The sequence below is a fragment of the Artibeus jamaicensis genome, unplaced genomic scaffold, assembly GCF_021234435.1.
Source record: "Artibeus jamaicensis isolate MK-2021 breed Jamaican fruit bat unplaced genomic scaffold, CSHL_Jam_final contig_518, whole genome shotgun sequence".
In the NCBI taxonomy this organism is placed as follows: domain Eukaryota; kingdom Metazoa; phylum Chordata; class Mammalia; order Chiroptera; family Phyllostomidae; genus Artibeus; species Artibeus jamaicensis.
The window spans coordinates 4,771,108-4,793,454 of NW_026521870.1; the positions used below are offsets into that span (position 1 = coordinate 4,771,108).

At 39.4% G+C, this 22,347-nt stretch overlaps 1 pseudogene; it reads right to left on the minus strand.

Moving 5' to 3' along the window:
• Positions 1 to 9,794: 9,794 nt before the first annotated feature.
• On the minus strand, positions 9,795 to 13,429 carry LOC119040341 (60S ribosomal protein L38-like; annotated as a pseudogene).
• Between the last annotated feature and the right edge of the window lie 8,918 nt (positions 13,430 to 22,347).

The following is a 22,347-nucleotide window of genomic DNA, read 5'->3' on the forward strand; positions in this document are numbered from 1 at the left end:
TGTCACCTGAACATGTCCCCTACTCACAAATAATGAACACATATGCACACACACAATGCATGCAGAGTTATAGAGTTCAAATTGTTACCTGAGCTACAAAGAACACATGTAGTTCTGCTTCCCGGGTGGTTTAACCCTGATTAATCTCATAATTAAATTAATCTCCAGTATTTGACATTTTCTAGAAACAGCTCTGTGATGTTTATAAACATTTCAAGTGGTATATAATTTACATATTACTCTGTAAAACTTAGGTGCATACTCTATTTATAATTTTTACACATAAATGTTAAAATGTGTCATCCTAATGGTTATTATGTTGGGTGCCTCACGGATGTTTCTCCTTAAATTTAATCAATGGGTTCAAATAAAAATTATGATTTGATGTTTGTGTAGTTCTATGCTTGCAAATCACTGAAGTAACATTCCTCAGCATTCATCAACAATAAAGCAATTACACAGGATCACAAAGGATTCTTTCCTGATCTTCATTAGAACAAAAATCATGCCTGTGTGGCAAAGAGCTTCATGATGCTAATAACAAATGAATTGCTCTGAAGATATTGGAATATGTCTGAAATCATAATCAACTATTTCATCAAACATGAAGGTATCAAAAAAACTATTCTAAAACCACTGAATTACAGAGTAAAGGTGAACTGAAATTATTTAGTAAAATCTTGTGGAACAGATTTTTTGGACCCGCAAATACAAATTCTGACAGACTGCGCTAATAGGAAATGTGTCGTACGGTTACTGCAGTTGAAGAATCGCTGGCAGGACCGCATCCTCCTGGACATCACACTAGTAAGGGGAGCACTCAGCACAGGACAGGAGTTTCAGACGGGTTTACAGTGACTCTTGTTATATGTGTGTTATTTTTATTCTCATACGAATTAATACATTTCCTTTGTTTGAAAATGATTAAAGGAGGCAATTTAGGTGGCACAAAACACTCCAGCTCTTCATGACTCAGACAGTCTCCTTCCTGAGAACCATGAAATGGGGCAGAAGACCACAAGTTTTTATAGGGTGAAGTATAAAGAGCAAGGAAGAGATGAGTAGAAAATACCTGATTGGCTGGGGCTGCTTAAAGCCAGCCTTGTTTGAGATGAGATGTCCCGGAGTTAGTTTGTTGTTTGGGGACTGACTGACTAAATACGCAGCCATTCTGGTCAAGAGGCGTTTGAGAGTGACAGGAAAGTGGCCTAAGTTTCAGCATGCTGATGCGGCACCCGCGGCAACGGCAGCTCCGTCTGGGACTTAGGGGTGTATTTTAACAGTTCCCCTCTTCTGATGATTTTCTTTTGTCATTCTCGTCAAAGAGGGACCGTCTGTTGGCTGGTCAATGGCTGCCCTCATGCCTTTAAAACTTTTGAGAGAACACAGTGCATTAGGACACCATAATAATAATTACCAGCAACAAAACAGTGCCCGTGGTTTGGAAAGCACCCCTGAGCCAGAGTCTGCATGACACAAAACAGCTGGAATCAAGTAAGAAATGATCCCAAAGAGGGAAATACTTCTTGTCTCCAGTGGTTTGTGTGTGTATTTCATGTAACTCTGTCTCACTGCCCTAGGAGTATTTATCCATAGAGCTTGTTTCAGAGAAACTGAGGTGTAAATCAGAGAGAAGTTGGTGCTGGGCAGAGAGAACTACAGAATAACCAGCAGCATTGCAAATCCAACCGTCAGTTGGAGGTTGGACGAACCTCCTTTTTAATGGCCTGAGACAGGTGAACAATAGCATTATCTTTCCAGGTCAGACCAAGGCAAAAGATGGACAAAAGGATCATAGAGACCTTTGTGGTGTAACAATTAGGAAAAGGAGGGTCAGAGAGGTAAAGTGTAATGGAAAAAATGCTCTTGATCCTCTTGATTTGAAGACTTGGGAGGAGTAGTCTATCTCAATGTTAACTACTTAACTTCCTAGTTAACTTGACTCTGAGATCTCCAGATCAGATGTCATGTGGAACCTTCTTCAGTTCTAAAATGCGTCCAGGTTTTGACTCCTTGTGATCTGGAGTGCAGTGTTGGTGGTCAAGAGTGCTTGCTAGCGTCTTTTCCATGAATCTCACTTTGTAAAAGCATCAGTAAAACATTAATTCTCTGTAAAGGACAAAACACTTAAAAATTCCCATTGTTAAATATCTAATGAAGGTTTGTCATGATGGAATCAACAAATAAATTTGGCTATTTCTGTGACACAACATTTTGAGATAATAATTAGAATTGTAAATGATAACAATATATGAAGATATATTCTATTTTGGGGACGTTTAATACAATATTGGGAAAACTCACATTAATACTGTATACCCATACAGATATAACCTAAGAAGGTTAAACATCATTTTTTGTGTGACAATGCTTTCCATGTAATTTAACATCTCTCTTTTATAAGGTGAGGGGTAAATCTTTGGAGGATTTTCCAAGGGACTTCTGGAAATTTTCAAAGTTAGTTTGAGGGTGAAAAAAAACAATCTCCATTTAAAATCGGATTTGGGGGAGTAGTCAAATATTAAAAGGTTTGGTCATTTGATATGGATCACAGATCATTATGAAATAATACTTATATTCAACTAAAGTGATGATAGAAGATTTTAAAAGAAAATGCAGAATTACATAGTTGTGAACAAAACTTGGCTTTTACTACTGAGAAGTTCGGATTTCCTTAAGTAATCAAAGACCTGGTAAAGACGGCATGAAGCACAGTTAATTATTTTGGTAAGACATAAAGTCTGTGCTATTGGTGCAGACTACTTAAAAGGTAAAGAAAATCCTTTGTTTACAATTTCTTATTAAGACCAAAGACATAAAAAAAACTTTGTTTTTTAATGAAGAGAAAAACTAATTCTAATTCTGCAACAATGCAATTTTGATATTAAAACTTACTTTTTAAAAACTTAAAATAAATCCATTCCAATCCCAGCCAGCTTGACCACCCATAAAATTTCTTCCCCAAAATTCCTTTTACAAAACCTTCTACAACTTTTCAAATCTGTTCAGATTTTGTCCTGTGTATTTTCCATCTTCTTATTTCTGGCTCAATCAGTTATTTTACTTTAGGACAAAATTACTTTATTATTCCCCTTATTAAAACAAACAAACATGCCCTGCGTGTCTTTTCTAATCCAAAACCAAAAAAATCTACTTTTTAAAATCTGCTTTTTATTCCATTATTTTCTTTCACCCCCTTTATTTCTAGTAATTCTAATTACATATATTAATTAGAATTCATTACCTTTAGAATTTTTAATTCCTAATGGAAATTAAGAAGAAATTGTGGTCTAAAGAATTTATAAGTATATTTTATAGTTATTAAAAATCTACCCTTCCTCATAGTAAATTTTTCAGTGTGGCACAAAACACTTTTACTAATAGACCCAACTATCTTTAGTTCTTCTGTGAAAAGAAACCAAAAATGAATAAACCTCTACTTAGTAATTAATATTTCAGTATTTTATCTTACCTGAAAAATGGTCTAGATATTCAATGAATATCCATCATTTAACTTATCCCAGTAAAACTGTTACTGAACAAGAAGTCCAAGGGAGGGGCAATACAATATTTGGCCCACCTAGGAATGCCAAAAACTGCTATACAACAGGAGCCCCTCCCAAGGACAAAATACTAATATTTGCTGGGCTCTTTGTTATATCCACCAGACGCGAGAATAATTTTCGAAGACCTTTCAGGGTTTTGATCTTATTTTATTGGCCAAGCTGAACCTGCGCAGGGGTGAACTCTGGGAGTGTCCTGAGACACGGTGCCCAGAGGGCTGCAGATGAGAGTCATGCTGAGCACTTATAGCTAAGTCCTTATATACGGGAGTGCAAGCAAGTATTGAACAGAAGCAGACGTGGCAGTTAGCTATTTGCTGACAGAGACCTCGCGCGGGAACAGGGTTGGGTTTCAACATTCAAAGCTAAGCAGATTACAATCAGCCTGTTTTGCTATGGTCAGGCTATGTTCTCAATTTCCCAGATCTCAACACTCTTCTGTCTGCCACCAATTGGAAAGACATCTCTCAATGCCAGAGATTTGTGAAAAGGAAACAAAATGTTTATTTAATGCTATTCAGGCCTAACGCCTTCACTAAAATATATACACCTATGTAATGGCCATTAGTAGTGGAAACATACAAACAGCCGTTAGGCATCTGCAGTTCCTGAGACTGGGTTTATTTATTACCCAATAAATAAACGTCAGGGAACAGCTGGGTTAAAATTCCTAGCCAAATAAGGTAACTAGCCAGAAGAGGCCCGCCAGCAGCAACACCCACCAATTAGGGACCTTCGCCGTTTTCAACTTAGCAACCTAGCTAATAGCTAACTGCCACATCTGCTTTTGTAAGCCCGCATTTGCTTGCTCTGCCCTATAAAAACCCTGTAGCCTGTAAGCCACGTGCGGCTTCCATTTTGTAGCTCTGGTAGAGAAGCCCGCCCCTGCGCAGGTAAAAACTTTTGGCCAATAAATTACATCTTAAGCTCTAAGTTTCTGGACGTCTGATTTCTCGCCCATCGAATACAACACCTACACCCACACAGAACTCCCTTCTACCACTGTCCCAACTCCCGGTACCGTAAATCAGGAAAAGAGCACACGTCTGTGTTTCAGGCTGCTGGCACCATCAGCTGTATCACCATGTAGGCAGGATCTCTCCTTAATCCAATCATGTGGCACCTTCTCACGGTCCACTGGCAAGAGTTCTTTCTACCAAGTTCCAGTCAAAGTCTCTCCTGCTTTCCAGGCCATGCAGCCAAAGGGGGCACCCCAAAGCCGCGTGAGCCTCTTCTACCAAAGCTGCAGGGATCCGCACTCCACCAAAAGCATGCGGCTTTCTACTTCACTTGGCTGCAGGCATCTCCATTATGGCAAAGCCCAAAACCACGTGGCTCTCCCCTCACCTGGGCAGTTATCCCCTCATGTCCCGGAGCCAATCTTTTCCAAGCTCTCACACAGGACCTTCTCACTCAGGGGCGCAGCCCCTAGTTACATCTTGGGTCCCAGCCACTCCATTCTCCCTGGCTCAAAACTTGGCCACAGCTATTTAACATATCTATGAAACCAGTTGAAGGTTATAGATATGTTAAATAATCATTCCAGAGGTTAGCTGCAAAGCTGTTGCTATGCAAAACAGCTCTCAATGGCCCTGGCTGTATTTGTCTCTTCTCCCTGGGGGGGGGGGGGTGAGGACATCTTATATGTCTCTCCAATATTCCTATACACTTTGGATTCTGGACACCATTCCAAATCTTTTTTGGGGGGGCCCTTGGCTGCACCCTGTATCAAAACTTTAAGGTTTTAAGTTACCAAAAAGATTTTGGAAACTATTGTTTAGTAGACATATAATAAAGCATAATTGTGTTGAAGAGTTCATTTATAAATGTTTATCTTACATCTATTTAATTTACTTGTTTTTTAACAATTATGTTTAAATTGTTTGTGAAAAACAGTATGAGACCTTAGAAAGTTAATCATCTTAGGTTATCTTGCTGACAAGTTATGTAACAGAGATAATGAGGGCTTATTTGACTTTTAGTAGTTAGAATAAAAAGCTACATTTTGTTCTAATAACTCTAAAGACATGCCTGTTTTAATGAAACCAACAAACAAACTAGGTTCTATTTACCGAAGATTGTTCTAGATCAAGTGAACTTTAGCAGAACTTTTTTCAAATATTATTGAAAAGCAGGAAAAAATCACATATTCATAACATGTATACATAGACATCTAGACACAAATAGATGTTTTCGCTTTTATTCTAAAACATTAGTCATGACACGGGTATGACAGTGAATGTACAGTTTCATCCAAACTGTGCTTCTGGCCGATGAAAGAAGTTTACCTGCTCAGGTGGCTTAAACGTTTACTGATATTTGTCAAGATTTTTAAGGCTTTTCATTTTCCTAGTGTCCAAGTGATACAGGGTGCAGCCGAGGGGGGGGGCAAAAAGAAAAAAGATTTGGAATGGTGTCCAGAATTCAAAGTGTATAGGAATATTGGAGGGACATATAAGATGTCCTCATCACCACCACCCCCAGGGTGAAGAGACAAATGGAGCAGGGCCATTGAGAGCTATTTTGCATAGCAACAGTTTTGCAGCTAACCTCTGAAATGATTATTTAACATATCTATAACCTTTAACTGGTTTCATAGATATGTTAAATAGCTGTGGCCAAGTTTTGGCCAGGGAGAAGGGAGTGGCTTCTACCCAGGAGGTAATTAGGGGCTGCGCTCCTGAGTGGGAGTGCCTGTGTGAGAGCTTGGAAAAGATGGGCTCCAGGACATGAGGGGATAACTGCCCAGGTGAGGAGAGGGCCACGGAGTTTTCAGGAGAGTGAAAAGAGTACCACTCAGCTTTGCCAGAATGGGGACCCCTGCAGCCAGATGAAAGGGAGAGCCACACGGTTTCAGCAAAGTAAGGGTCCCCTCTTGGCCAGGTGAAAGAGAGAGTCATGTGGTTTTGGCCAGAGTGCAGACCCCTGCAGCCATTGAGGAGAGGCACACGGTTTCAGCAGAGTGAGGACCCCCTCTTGGTGAGGTGAAAGGGAAAACTACGCAGCTTTGCCAGAATGGAGGTCCCTGCAGCCAGGTGAAGAAGAAAGACACACTTTTGTGGAGTGCGAACCCCTGCAGCTTTGGTAGAAGACGCCCACATGGCTTTGGGGTGCCCCCTTTGGCCACGTGGCCTGGAAAGCAGGAGAGACTTTGACTGGAACTGGGTACAAAGAACTCTTGCCAGTGGACCATGATAGGGTACCACAGTACTTTGGATTAACTCGAGATCCTGCACAGTGACACAGCTGACGGTGACAGCAGCCTGCAATACAGACGTGTGCTCTTTTCCTGATTTACGGTACCCGGAGTTGGGACAGTGGGAGAAGGGAGTGCTGTGTGGGTGTAGGTGTATACCCTAAAGGACTTTGATATTTAGTGGAGGCATTAGGCCTGAATAGCATTAAATAAACATTTTGTTTCCTTTTCACAAATCTCTGGCATTGAGAGATGTCTTTCCAATTGGCGGAGGACAGAAGAGCCCAGTAGGTATCAGTATTCTGTCCTCAGGAGGGGCCCCTGTTCTGTAGCAGTTTTTGGCATCCCTAGGTGGGCCAGATATTGCCCCCCTCCCTTGGACCTGTTGTTTTGTAACACAAGTACCCTCTCCTTTTTTTTTCCTTCTGATAAAAATTACTTCCCTAAAGTTTGCATTGAAAAGAAATGGCTGTCAGTTTCTAGAAAGGACCAGGTAGAACATTTTAATCTCAAAAGAACCGAGAAAAGAACAGTTCCTACAAGAAGAACTTTTATTTCCTGAGGTCAAAATGTGTAGAATACTTACAAGCCTTTGAGATGGAAAGGGGAGGTTTGGGGGTTGATGAAAAGGATAGGTGGACCCTGAACTGCTTCCAGAGCCATACCACTGGTCCTACGAAGACAAAGACAGCTGCTGCTAATTCTTTACAAACTGGATTGTGCCCTGGATGGTATCAAGGCACTTCCCACCCACCCAACTACTTTATCTTCAAGTTTCTTTTTTATATCAGGTAAATCTTCAACTACGATAAAAATTAAAAGACTCCTATTTTCTGGATACAGAGCTGTATCTTTGGGATGTTTCCCCAGTCTGGGTACATAATTTCACTTAAAGGAGAAGGCCTTAAAAAACTTAGGCTCTGAATATCAGCTTTCAGCTTAGCTAGCTTCTAACCATATAGCTACTTATTTTTTTAAAAGTCCTTTCAAATACCTTGTCAGGTTTCAGCTGGGAGAAATAATAAATATGAAAATAAATAATCCTGGCAGCAATGAATAACCCCAGAGACAAAAGAGGCATTCCTAAGAGGGTTAAAGACACTATCCTCTTAAGACCCACAGCCACCCCCAAAGATGGCCAGAAGAAAGAAAGACTGAGACAGTTCCCTGAGAGCTGGCAACAGTCGGTGGGACTGGGCCTGCAAACAGAGTGCAACCCACATTTCTGACAAGCCATATTTGGGGCCCCTAACCTGATTATTGAATGGCCTGTGTGCACAAGAACAAAAACCTACGTACTGCAGGTGGGCAGGAATCCAAGCCAAGTTCTCAAGATACAAAAGAGAAATGAGAAGGCAATAGCTATCCCTGGGATAGAAAGGATCATTAAGCAATGGGCACCCCGAAACCAAATTCGCAAGTTTGGATTTGGAAAGGAAGGCACAATGTGAAATTTTACATTCTGTCAATTTGTTACGGGAAATGAAGCGACCAGACACCGAGGGATTCTGGAGTACGAGGTTTATTCCTTTTTACGTGCACGGGCCCAGAGGAGTCATTTCCAAATTCTGAGCCCTGAACAAAGGATTCTTGGGGAATATATAGATTAGGGGTCTTCCTATCTACGTGGCAAAGCAGGATACAGAAGCAGAATGCGGTAATTAGTTCTATCTACAGGGCAGAAGCAGAGTTCAAAGGCTAAATGTGAAAATCGCTTCTATCTGCGGGGGTGCTAGCCCTAGTCCTAGTGACTATCCGGCTATCTGCTTTATCTGCTCTTCCTAGACAGCCTTATTGTTCTCCTATGGCGCCTGGGGTCTTGGGTGAGCAAAGGTCTCCTGGGACCTCTCCCTTCCTTTCCAGTCCTCACTATCTGGCCACCCGCCCTCCCAGGCGGCCCCATCATTCTCTCTAGGGCGCCTGGGGTCTGGGCAAATAAAGGTTAAACAGAGGTTTTTCAAAGTTTCCCATATCAAATTGACAAAACTAAATCAATTTAGTAACGGCTTTCTTGTGCTTAATTCAAGGAAAAACCATACACAGTTTGGGGGAGTATAGTGTCTCACAGACAGTGGAACACTGTTCCCAAGGGATTTGGGGCAAGAGGGCAACCCATAGAGCATTAGAAGGGATGCCTAGGAAACAGCCCACGGTTGTCCAGGTGATGGGGAATTTCCGTACAAAGCCTGCAGGTCCTATTTTCTAGGGTGAAGTAAACTAGTTAAAGCTGAGTTGAAGGACTGTGATGTTAGGTATCCGTGACAGGTCTTTCCCGTAAGTGCAAGGATGACTTAGGTTTAGGTTTGTGAGGTAGGCCACGCCACTGGGCCAGCCTCTACTTTATGTCTTAATCCAAATTAATTTTATAGCTGCCTTTCTTGAGCAGCCATGGTCAAGATCTGAGAATGCTGACTCTGGTAGGAATTTCCACCTGTCGCTGGCTTTTGTCAACTTTTCCAGGATCCTATCTGCAGGTCCAAGCAAGTGGGATATAATGTAGCATATAGTCCTGATATCTACTATAATTTGACAAAGTTTTCTATTAATTTTAATTTTAGTTTTCCCTGGCTGTTAAAGGGAATAATAGCTTGTAGCAGTTTATCGGAGAATCAGTCTGAGTTCCATCACCCCTGGGAGAAGCCCATGTAAGGGCATTTGTGTTGGAGTGGGAGGATTTGACAAAACCTACAACAATATTTTTTCCAAGGTCCTGGGTGATGGCAATAAGACATCAACTTCCAGGCCAGGTGTTTGATGGTGGCCCCGTAGGAGAGTGCAGTGGGAGAAGCCCAGATATTTTAGGCTTCTGGCCTTGGAGCTATTGCAGTTGTAAGGCCAATAACTAGGTAGACTTTTGTTTGTGGTCTTGTGTTCTCTTCAGAGTAGAAAGGCAATTCAGACAGAGGATTAATAGATTGTGGATACTCAGGTAAAGGAGGATAGAGGGAAGTAGTAAGAGCCATGTCATTCTTGCTAAAAAATTCTTAAAATTTTTTTTAGCATTTTAATAAGTTCAGATTAGCCTGTCTGATTCATTATGGCTTCTTCACTGCCAAACCTGGAGGCAGGGACTGCTTCAGTGTCTCTGCCTTCTCTTTGTGACGATCGAGGTATAAAGGGTATCTGCTGAATCAGACTGTAAACTTCACATTATCCTTCTTTTCCTTGATCTTAGCAGCTCTGGCATCCTTTCATCTGGCTGTGAGCTGGAAGCCCTTGATTTCCTAAATCGTGCAAGGCACAGCTACGAGGCATGCTTCAGGCACCTTGGACTAACCCCTATTCTCCGCATGTTGCCAAGAGTCACTCACAGCAAGTTTTACAGTCCTTTCTTTTAGGTACCTCTTGTTCTTCAATTTTTTATTACTTTTTTGAGGTGAATCTTTCAATGTAGCTATTTTGGAATTTCAAAGGCTTACAGAGGCTTCTGCATGCCAATTAAAATAGCTACCCTGTTCTGTTTGTTAATTTGGGAATCCTTGCTTTCAACTGCGGCTTCTTAAATGAACAATCTTGTTTAATTTGGATATCTGCCACCACCACCCCCAATGGCCATTGTAAGTCTAGGTTGTCTTTGTGAGTTTTTGCCACTTTTGGTAGAGATCTACAGCTTCTGTTACCACAGTTCTCAGACACAAAATAAGTAGGTATGCCAGAGACACAGGTGCTCAATTCTTTCAAGTCTGAGGATCCCATTTCTTTATCTAAGCCTTGAGTCTCTTTGGAGATAAATTAGTAAGAGACACGCCACTGTGATGGAAAGTTTGCCATGTTTTACTGTGTGCCTTATTGCAAGAAAATGTCCTTGAAGCTGGTGGGTGACCCAGTGTCAATATACCCCTCCGTGACCAACTTCTCCTAGCCCGCCAACCTTAGAGTTAAGTGAACTGTGTTCTAACAGTTTCTAAGCGCTCAGCCTGTGCCCACCAATCTTAAAAGATTCCCATTAGAAATAAATCTATTCCTTTCATGAGACTTCTTTATACTGACAGACAGCTTGATGGCTTTTAGTTGTTTGATTTGTACTAACCTATGTTTTTATTTTTATAGTCACAACAATGAATTTCCTGCCTTATTTTCCCCAGTCCCTCAGAAATGCGTACTGTGGACTTACCTTAAGGGTTTATAAGTCCTCTGACAGCTCCCAACTGTTGTGGACCTTCCAGGGTAACTACCCCAGGACCTTTCTTGGACCCCAGATCCTTTCAGGAACTTTTCGCAAACCGCAGAACCTTTCCGGGAAAGTGCAGAGAATACCTCCTCCCTCTGAGGAACAGGGAGAGATCAGTCATGGACATAGCTCTATAAATTGCCATTTCTCTGATCAGATCATTGAACAGAATATTTACCATTATATTTTTATACTTTTAAAAACTTTGAGGTCTAATTTAAAACAGTAGACTCAACTTCTTCATGCTAATGTTATAAAAATTTCAGTCATTCCACTGATATTACAATTAGTATAAGATCTATACTAAGATTTTAATGTCATTAAAGTTTTTCAAGTAAAAAAAGGAGAGCAGATCTACATATAATCATGTTTGTTTTTATTTATAATTCTCACTTGATAACTGACAGCAGTGACTTAAAATTATTGGGGTTTTTTGGGAGGGTGTGAGCAAATATATGGCAAGGTTTTCGTCATATGTTATTTTCCTTTTCTATTAGCCTTTTTCTATCATAATAAGGTAATAACAGTAAGGTCATTGTTAATATTCTTCAGAAAGCTCATATTATTAATGTTTTCCTTCACTACTTAAGTATTACAAATAAATCCCAAAGTTACAATTTCACTAATTTATTCACAGTCTTGAAAATGGAATGAAGATACTTGGCTAACAAAAGTATGACCTCATTACTTCACATTAAACTCTTATATTTGAACATTTGTTTTGAACTTCATGTATTTAAAAGAATTTTATAGATGCTAAATAAATACGATAGCTTTCCTTTTTTATTAAATGTTTTTAAATAGCTGAAAGTAACTATGTACAGTTCGCAAGGTTTTTCCCTGCAGAGAAGCAAAGCAGAATGGCGTGTCCAGTATTTCTAGATATTTTAATTCCAGGGGCCAAAGCAGTCATTTCAAATCAAAGCACCTTACACATGTTCTCATTTTAAAAAAATACTTGGAGGCAGAAAAATTACTCATTCTAGTCGATCACCTCATACCACCTTTTAGTTGTTTTCTTCATACTCCGCTCCACTCAAACCACACATTTCTTTAAAACCCAGCGCTCAATGCATGTTGGTTGACAGCAGTCCAATAAAACTAGACACCCATGAAAGCCTGTGATCAGTTTAGCAGAAACGAGCACTTACCACACCATTAAGTCAGCCATTAAGGCCACCCTGTTTTCCTTGCTTCACTGCTGCCTAATATGCCAGGCAAATACCTGATGTGCTTCCAGGGAGAGAGGCACAGCATAGCTGCCGAGCAATACGCTCAAATCAAATGGCAGACGAGAGTTTAGAGTGTGGTTGCTAGGATGGAAATGCAGCCGCTGCCCTTAATGTTCCTTGAATCTCTTTGAAAGCAAAGTTCAAAGAGAAACGTGTACACAAGGATGGAATAATGAGTGCAAAGTCAATATTTAGATACACTTTTCTTTTCTGTTACAGAATGCTCTTAGTGTTTTCTATGTGATCATGTATCTCTCAAGAGACATAAATTCTCAAGAAGCTGTATTTTGTGTGTAAAAATATACCCAAGATTTTTTCCTATAGTCATTATCAACTGAGTCTATAATAAGTTGATAAATGAAGTGAGAAAATTAATAAATAACTGTTCATAGTAATAAGCTACCTCCCTGACACTATGCTTGGGACTTTCTATGATTTGACTTATTAAATGTTCACAAAAATATTATTTTTTATTTTACCAATTAGGGAATTAAGTTTCAAAGATGTTAAGTATGTTAATCTGAATTAACACAACTAGTAGGAACACAGTGGAATATTGAAACAAGGTCTAAAGCAACTGTGACTGACACAGCACTCCATATCACCATTTAAAATTTGTCATTGTATGTAATAGCTATGGATCAAGTTGATTTCTCTGCTGAGGCCAGGTGCTACATGTCCACAAATATATTTCATTTGAAAATGAGCTTTGGTGATTTCATCGTCCAGTAGCAACATGCATTTCACATACCACACAACTTGCCCTTTTAAGGTGCTCTGTTTACTGTAGTCAGGGCATTGTTCGACCATCACCGCAGTCCATGTTAAAACATTCAATCACATGAAAAGAAGCTGTGTATCATGAGACAGTCACCCCACCATTTCCCACAGCTCCCCAATCCAGTCCTAGATAGTCACTAATCCATTCCCAGTTTCCACAGATCTGGACATTTTATATAAATGGCATTTTCAAATGTGTGGTCTTTTCCAGCCAGTTTCTTTCACTTAGCGTAATGCTGACCAGGTTCATTCATGCTGTTGCATATATCAGTATTTCATTTCCTCTCATTGTTGAATAATATTATGCTATTGTATGGATATGCCACACTTTGTTTTCCCATTCATCAGTAGGATTGTATCCATTTTTCAACTGTTATGAATGGTGCCTATGTGAATATCATATATAAATATTTTGAATACCCATTTTCAATTCTCTTGAGTATATACCTAGAACAGGGGTGGCAAACTCATTTTTACCAGGGGCCATATCAGCCTTGTGGTTGTCTTCAAAGGGCCAAATGTAATTTTAGGACTGCATAAATGTAACTAACCTTTAACTAGGGGCAAGGAGATCAGCACTGCTACCTGGTACAAGCAAGCTGCCAGATAAAATAAGGTGGAGGCCTGGATTCGGCTCACTGGCCTTGTGTTTGCCACCTGTGATTTAGAAGTAGAATTTCTCTCTCATATAAACTCCAAGTTTAAGCTTTTGAGAAACTACTGAACTACTCTCTAATTCTTAATTCTATGAATTTGACTCCTCTACATTTTTCTTGGTCAGCCTATCTGAAACTTTATTGTTTTAGTTATGTTTTTCAAAGAATCAGCTTTTGGTTTTATTGACTTTTTTCTCTATTATTTTCCTATTCTCTGTCTCATTAGTTTATGTTCTAATTTTTACTATTTCTTTCTTTCTGCTTGTTTCAAATCTAGTCTGTATCTAAAGATGGAAGATCAATACATACTTTTGAATGAATAACTAAATACTTCGAGGGTCTGTTTAATATAACTATCTTCTCATAGTCTGCATTCAACCTTCTAGAAATCAATAACCATGACTTATTTAACTTTGTCTCAATTGCCTAATAATCTTTGGCTCAAACTACAACTGAAAATATGGATTTTCAAGTGCATTGAAGAACAAACAAGAAAACAAGGAATAATCAAGAGCAAAACCTAAGGTAAAGTAGCAGATCAGAGGCAGTCAGCAATGGGCCATTTTCACTCTGGTAAAATCAGGCAAGAAAAGGTAAGTTGCGCTCTCTTTTGCACTGACCTAAGAAGTGAAACAGAATCCTGTCCAAGGCAGGAAATGTAAGTGCACTCAGGTTGATCCATAAACCTTATATAAAACTGCTCCACCAAGGTTACAGGAAATTGCCTGTCCCCAAGGGAAAAACATACGGTAGCAACACGTCTATATCATGTTCCAAGCATGCTAAAGTCAATGTAGACTTGATCATATAAGCACATGTGGCAAAACTACAAAGACAAGCAAGAAAATAATAATTACTAAATTCATGGTAGTACTTTCTCTGAGCAGAAGGATATGGGATTCTATAGAGACATGTGAAGATTTTAAAGAATATGGTGAAATGTTTTCACAAAATGTGGGGGCAGCAAAATATGTTGGACACCAGAAGCATCATATCATTATGCTTTACATCTTATACATTTTAAACAAATATTCTTTGATACTTCACCGTACTTGATTTTAAGAATAAATAATAAATATAAGTGGCATAAGTTACATAGATCATTTTTCAAATAAAATAAAGCCTATAGAAAGATTGAATGACAATCTCAAGGTTAAACAGCTGGTTAATCCAATCAGGACTAAGCCCTACTTTCTTTAACAAGTAGCCACAGAACTTTTAAAGAGCCATTTACAAAATAGTATAACTTTAACATGAGAAAAACAATTTTAAATATTAATAATGTATTTCATCACAATCTGCTTAGCATAACAAGTTTTTGCATCAATTATCATTCTTACTATGTCTCCTAAAAAGTATGGCTATAATAATGTGCACTAAAATACATTTATTATGGTCCATTTGTTGCATATTTATAATTTCAGGTTACTCCTCCTATAGAATGAAATACTCTTGAAAAAATCTACTCTACTGTCTTTATTTGTCAATATTTCTAACTTTTATTATTAGAAAAGTATCAAAAATTTATAATGAACATAATCCCTTTGTGACTTAAAAAAGAATACATATACTCATTTTTTTAAGGAATCACAAGAATCTTGCAAATTCTATGTTATTTTACCACAGTTTTTTAAAGTGGTTTTAGTAGGCCTTGGACACTTAAATGTGATAGACGAGCGGATGCCAGGTCGTTTAGATCAGTGGTTCTCAAAGCATGATTCCTGGACTGGCAGCATCCTTATCACGAGAAACCTACTTAAAAATGCAGATTCAGCAATTTGTGTTTTAATGCTCTCTAGGTGTTTGTGATGCGGCACACAAGAATCGCTGGTCTAATATTTAGCCAAGACTGAGAACTATGGACTCTGGGGTGGGAATTTGCAGGGATTCTAATGTGACACATCAGATAGGTTACATTAGATACATTCTAATGTGATACATTAGAATCATGTGGGGAATTTTAATGAATGCTGATATCTGAGGCCTACTTCTAAGCAATTTAAAATCTCTGAAGGTGGAATCTGGACAGTGATGCTTTAAAAAAACACCCCAGGTGATTTTAATGTGTATCCTGTTGTATGAGACATTCTTCTGAGGTCATTAGGTGGCTTAGCTATGCCCCTTACAATCTCTAGTACATGATGATGATTAAGAAAGGATATGGATAGTTCAAGGTCATTAGCAAAGTCACCATCATTGTGAGCCATGGCTTGATGTTTTAGATATTTGATAGATCAGAATTCATATTCCTTACAGAAACTTTTCATGATTCTCTGATTCCTCAGGTACCATGCTTATCTTTAAGAAATCACTTTGATGTGTTGCATGTAAACAAGTTGGGTCCTCTTTGAGAACATTTAAAGAATTTTATTTTATATTTTTTAAAAAGTATTTTTATTGATTATGCTATTACATTTTTCCCAATTTTTTTTTCAGTTTTTCTGAGTCTGCTGGACCAGTCCTCTGCCTTACTGGTCTGCTTATTCTGGTTGATTTTTTCTTTAATTCCTTAGTTGTCTAAGTTCCATGCAGTTTGAATTTCTGGCACTTTTGGTTGTTTATTGATTTCAGATTGGTTGTTATCCTCCTTTTGCTTGTGCAAGGAAGCAAAGGGTCTCTACCTATGCCTCCATCTTGGCCAGAACCCATTTAAAAATTTTTAGATTAGCCCTGGCTGGTGTGACTCAGTGGTTGAGTACCAGCCTGTGAATCAAAGGGTCACAGGTTCGAGTCCTGATCTAGGACACATGCCTGGATTGCGGGTCAGGTCCCTGGTAGGGGGTGTGTGAGAGGCAACCACGCATTGCTTCTCTCCTTCTCTTTCTTCCCCTCTGTGTAAAAATAAACAAAATCTTTTTTTTGAAAAAATTTTTAGTTTAATAAATTGGTTTCCGGATTCTTTTCCATGAATCTCTTGAACTGGATTGATATGAATGTGGCCAGAGGTAGACCCTAAAGGGTCTTATTTCTTTCATGATATTCCTACATGGACCTGTTAAAAAAATATATATTTGTATTAAAATTATATTATATAATTTTATATAAAATTTACATATATAAATATATACTTATTTATATATATGTATATAATGTATACATACACACACACACAGGGGTACCTCAGTACATGTGTTAATTCACTCTGAGACTTGTGATGAGTGCTGAAACTGACGAGTATCAGGTGCTGTTGTGACTCCTTAAAGTGCAATGAGTCCTGAGCAAGTGCCAAGGGCTGCATTTTTTTTCTTGTCAAAATGCAATGAGTACAGGGTTTGATGAGTTCTGAAGCCGACAAGTACCAAGGTGTGACTGTAAATGTGTTCTATACCTACCATGTTGTGGTTTATGATGATTAAGAAACAAAGTGTTTTCAAAGCACACTCATGGCGTTTGTCTTTTAACTGCTGCTTTGCAATTGGGATTGTTCCCATTTGCATGATTCCCTCTGTCTTCACACTGCCTTTCACTGGAGACCTGCTCCCCAGTGCAGCTGTTTCCAATTCAGTGTTATCAGTGCCGCCGAACTGCACCCCGTGGCTCTGAAAACTTAGCTCTCCCAGGCAGTCTTCCTCAGTCTAAGCCCTTCCTATCTGCTTCTTCTATAACTTGACTAGCAAATTCTTTTTTTAAACAAATTCTTTTTGAATTTCCCACCTGCACCCTAAGGGAGCAATAAAATATTGTGAATATTTATATCTATCTATTAATTTATCAATAGGCAAAGGATAGTGCTGTATATCCCTTGAACCTTTGTCCCTTTTAGATACATTAATTATATTATAAAGTTTTCCTTGGAAACTCAGTCATTTTCCTCTTCAGTTTAATTTTGAGAAGTAAAAATCCAGAAGAAATTTTGACAAGAAACACTACCAAGGCAGGTGGACATCAGCATTTGCTAAAATTTTTCCAGATGATTCTAATGTGCCACCAGGATCGCAGAGCCCTCTTCTAGAGTCCATAGTTCTCGACCCTGCGTATTAGAATTAGTTCTGGAAGCTTTAAAAGTTTTAATCCAACTCTTAAAATTCCTGTTTTAAGTTCTGTAGGCAGCTTTACTGTGCATCCAGGGTGAAAGCTGCTGCTCTAGACTAGAGATTCTCATCCTGAGTCGGAAGCACCAGAGTGCTCATTAGAACTCTCCAGGTTTTACTGAAGAAAGAGATCAGGGAAGACACGAACAAATGGAAACATATACCATGTTCATGGATTGGAAGAATTAACATCATCAAAATGTCCATACTACCCAAAGCGATTTACAGATTCAATGCAATACCTATTAAAGTACCAGTGGCATATTTCACAGACATAGAACAAACACTTAAAAAATTTATATGAAACCATAAACAACCCCGAATAGCAGCTGCACTTTTGAGAAAGAAGAACAAAGTAGGGGGGATCACAATACCTGATATCAAACTGTACTACAAGGCCACTGTAATCAAAACAACCTGGTACTGGCATAAAAACAGGCACATAGACCAATGGAACAGAATGGAGAATCCAATAATAAACCCAACTCTCTACAGTCAATTAATATTTGACAAAGGGGGCAGTAACATAAAATGGAGTAAAAATAGCCTCTTCAACAAATGGTGTTGGGAAAACTGATCAGCTACAAGCAAAAAAAATGAAACTCGAGCACCAACTTACACCATATACCAAAATAAATTCAAGGTGGATAAAGGACTTAAATATAAGCCGTGGCACCATTAAAGTCCTAGAGGAGAACATTGGCAGGAAAATTCCAGATATTTCACGTAGCAACATTTTTACTGATATGTCCCCTAAAGCAAGGAATATAAAGGAAAGAATAAACAAATGGGACCTCATCAAAATAAAAAGCTTCTGCGTGGCTAAAGAAAACAGTATTAAATTAAAAAGACAACCAACTCTGTGGGAAAACATATTTGCCAATGATACCTCAGACAAGGGTTTAATCTCCAAAATATACAAAAAACTTACACGACTCCACTCTAAGAAGACAAGCAACCCAATTAAAAAATGGGTGAAGGGCTTGAACAGACACTTCTCCAAGGAGGACATACAGAGGATCCAGGGACACATGAAAAGATGCTCAATATCGCTAGCTATCAGAGAGATGCAAATTAAAACCACAATGAGATACCACTTTACACCGGTCAGGATGGCTATCGTAAACAAAGCAACCAACAACAAATGTTGGAGAGGTTGTGGAGAAAAGGGGTCCCTAGTTCACCGTTGGTGGGATTGCAGACTGGTACAACCATTATGGAAAACAGTATGGAATTTTCTCAGAAAACTAAAAATGGACCTGCCTTTTGACCCAGCAATTCCACTGCTAGGATTATATTCTAAGAACCTGGAAACACCAATCCAAAGGAACCTATGCACCACAATGTTCATAGCAGCACAATTTACAATAGCCAAGAGTTGGAAGCAACCTAGGTGTCCATCAGTAAATGAATGGATCCAAAAACTACGCTACATTTACACAATGGAATTCTATGCAGCAGAAGGAAAGAAGGAGCTACTACCCTTTGCAACAGCATGGATGGAACTGGAAAGCATTATGCTGAGTGAAATAAGCCAGGAGTTGACAGACATATACCATATGATCTCACCTTTAACAGGAGGAAGCTAAAGAACAAAACAAACAAGCAAGCAAAATATAACCAAAGACACTGAAGTAGAGAACAGGCTGACAGAGGGGAGAGAGGAGGGAATTTCAGGGGAAAAGGGGAAGGGTTTACATGAACAAGTATAAAGGACACATGGACAAAAACTAAGGGGGGTGGAAATGGGAGGGAAGTGGGGAGCCCTGGGGGGGGGCTGGGATGGGAATAAAAAAAAACTCTACTTAAACAATAATTTTTTAAAAACTCTCCAGGTTTTGGGGGAGGAAACAACTGGTCGTAGACTTCATGCTGACCAAGCAACAGAAATGCAAAATAGGTATTAGTTGTTATATGTGCCCAGTTGCTGATTCTAATCTCTCAAGTCATGAAACTATATTAAGAAATAATATAGATTGCAGTAGTTCCTGATGTGGGGAAATCTGCAAAGCAGTGACAAACTTGAATAATGTGTAAGGAAAAAATTGTTTTCCAGTGGAAAAAACATGCATGTCTGTAGTCTGACTGTTATTTGATCTGATTCTATGGAAGCTGTTTTACAACTCTGTAAATTGTAGATAGGTGATAGTGTTAACAGTGAAAACAGTACCAGATGTTAGACCTCTGTCCTTGAGTTCTGGCTAAGCAAGAACCCAGTGACAAAATTACAATACAAGTGAAAGTTTATTTCAAAAGTCCCTGAGGTAAACGTGATCTGTAGAAGAAGGGAACCAGCTGGGCTGCATGAACTCAGGAAACAAGTTACAGAGGTGAAAAGGGACCCTTGGAGCTTGTGAGAAAGGAAGGCAAAGAGAATGAGCCTAGGTTAAGAAGAGGGGGTGAGGTGCAGGTGTGAGAGAGAAAGAGAGAGAGGAAGAAGGTAAGAGAGAGGGAGGGAGGGAGAGAGGGTAGGGGAAGGAGAGAGAAGGGAAGAGAGAAGGAGAGATAGAGAAAGCACAAGCGAATACTGGGTCCTGCATCTTCAGAGCTTTTATCTGGAGCTCTCAGGGGAGGATCTCAATAGAATACTCATCAGCTTTCTAGGTGTGTCTTCTCAGAGTCCTGGTCTCCACTGACTGGTCAGTGCCACAGCAAGGGATCATTCATCACCACAGCTGGTCCTGGTGTCAGCCATGGCATCATCCCACCTGGTTGCTACTCTTCTGGGCCTGGAGCTGAAACACAAGTGAGGCTTGGATGTTATCTCTAGTTTAACCAAAACTCAGTCTGTAGTCAACAGACCCACGGCTTTGTTCCTAAGATTATTGGATGTGGGTCAGAGCCTCATTGTCTTGGGGAATCAATGCTTGAGGGAGTGGTCATGCCAGGGCCTGTATGGGAGTCCTAAGAGGCTTTTCTCCAGCCTCCTTGTTCCTCCTCTAAGGGAGTCTACCCCATGACTAGCAAGGTGCCAGGGCAGGGTCTGAACCATATGACCAGTGATATGAAAGGTCAGGGGATGTAAACGGCATGACAGCACTATGCTAGGGAGGGAAGGTCACCCTGGGGCCCACAGTACAGCTTTCCACTGATAAGCACCTGGAGCTTTCCACTCTGGTGACCTTCTATACCCTGCCTGTACTTTCTACTTTGCTCACGTCTGTGTAACTGCCAATATATCATTAGCCATGCAAATAATTATTTTCTGTAGCCATGCAAATCCTATCTGGAAAAGATTCATTGACTTCCCTCCTCCTCTATAGAAAAAAACTATTTTTGCTTCCATTTGCACAATCATTTCATTATAAATGAAATTGTAAGTGTGTGTTTTTCTACTTCTTCTAACTGATTGTTAGACCTCACCAGTTTCATGATTAGGTTTGTGCATGAAAAGGAGGCCACATACTAAACCCGAAAAGCTCTGGGGAGGCCTGTATGGTGAGCCTTACAAACTCAACACCAAAATAACCACATGTGGCCATCTGAAATTAAAACTTCCTAACTAAAAGCAGGTCGTGGGACACAGTCATGCCCCAACTCCTGACCTTCCTTGACAGAAAGTCGGTCTTTACCTTAACTGAAGCAGTTGTCTCTTTTTGCATCTAGGATAGCATTCCTTTGGAAGCTTAAGTAATCCTCCTTTTTTCCCCACACCCCTCAGGGCACAATCTCCCACCAGAAAGAAGACCACAGAGCCCCTCATTTTTATTTGTCTTCCTGCATACCACCTCCGTGTGCTGTAAAGGTTAACTGTTGACTATTCTATACCAACCAATGTAAAAGTATGTTTCAATCCATTTTTCTTTTTATCCAGTCTCAGAGAGCTCCCCACTTTGTTATATTCTGATTTTCTAATCTATCACCAATGGATTTCATGCAGTCCCTTACGCCTCCCCTTTGATTATAAAATAAGGTGCAAAACTGTCATTGTCTGGAGCATTCTTCAGTCCATTGAGGTTTTACTTTCTGGCAATTGTCATATTTTTGGCTCAGATTTTTTTTTACATCAACAGGTGGAATAAAATGAACACATCTTTACTTTTTATATCTCTGGGAGCTTGGATTTTACTACTCTCTGAAAGTTATTACTAATAATATAAAAGTTTTGACTACTTAATCCCTCAAATAAGGATAGCTATCAAGAGGCATTTTTCCAAAGGGATATTCGAGCTAATGATTTTAATTTGCACCAGTTTGATGTGGCTTAATGAAACTACTATTTGATATATTATATGCTTACCAAGATATAATATAAAAATATAAACTAGCCCTAGCTGGTGTGGCTCAGTGGATTGAGCACAGGGCTATGAACCAAAATATTGTAGTTCAATTCCCAGTCTGGGCACATGCCTGGGTTGCAGGCCAGTTCCCGGTGGGTGGTGACACATGAGAGGCAAACATACATTGATATTTCTCTCCCTTTCTCCTTCCCTTCCCCTCTAAAGATAAATAAAATATTTTTTAAAAATAAACTAAATGATTTCCAGAATCATTTAATTGTACATTTCTTGTGCTATAAATGGTGCATATTTCATTTTCTGTTTTGTTTCTATTTATTTTATTTTTTCTGTGACTATTTAGTCCCCTTACATCTCCCTCCCCCACAGCAATCACTACACTGTGGTCCATGTCCCTGAGTCCTTTATTTTGTTCACTCCCTCTACCCCTAACCTCCCCTCGGCCCCACAGCTGTCATCCTGCTCCCCACCTCTGAGTCT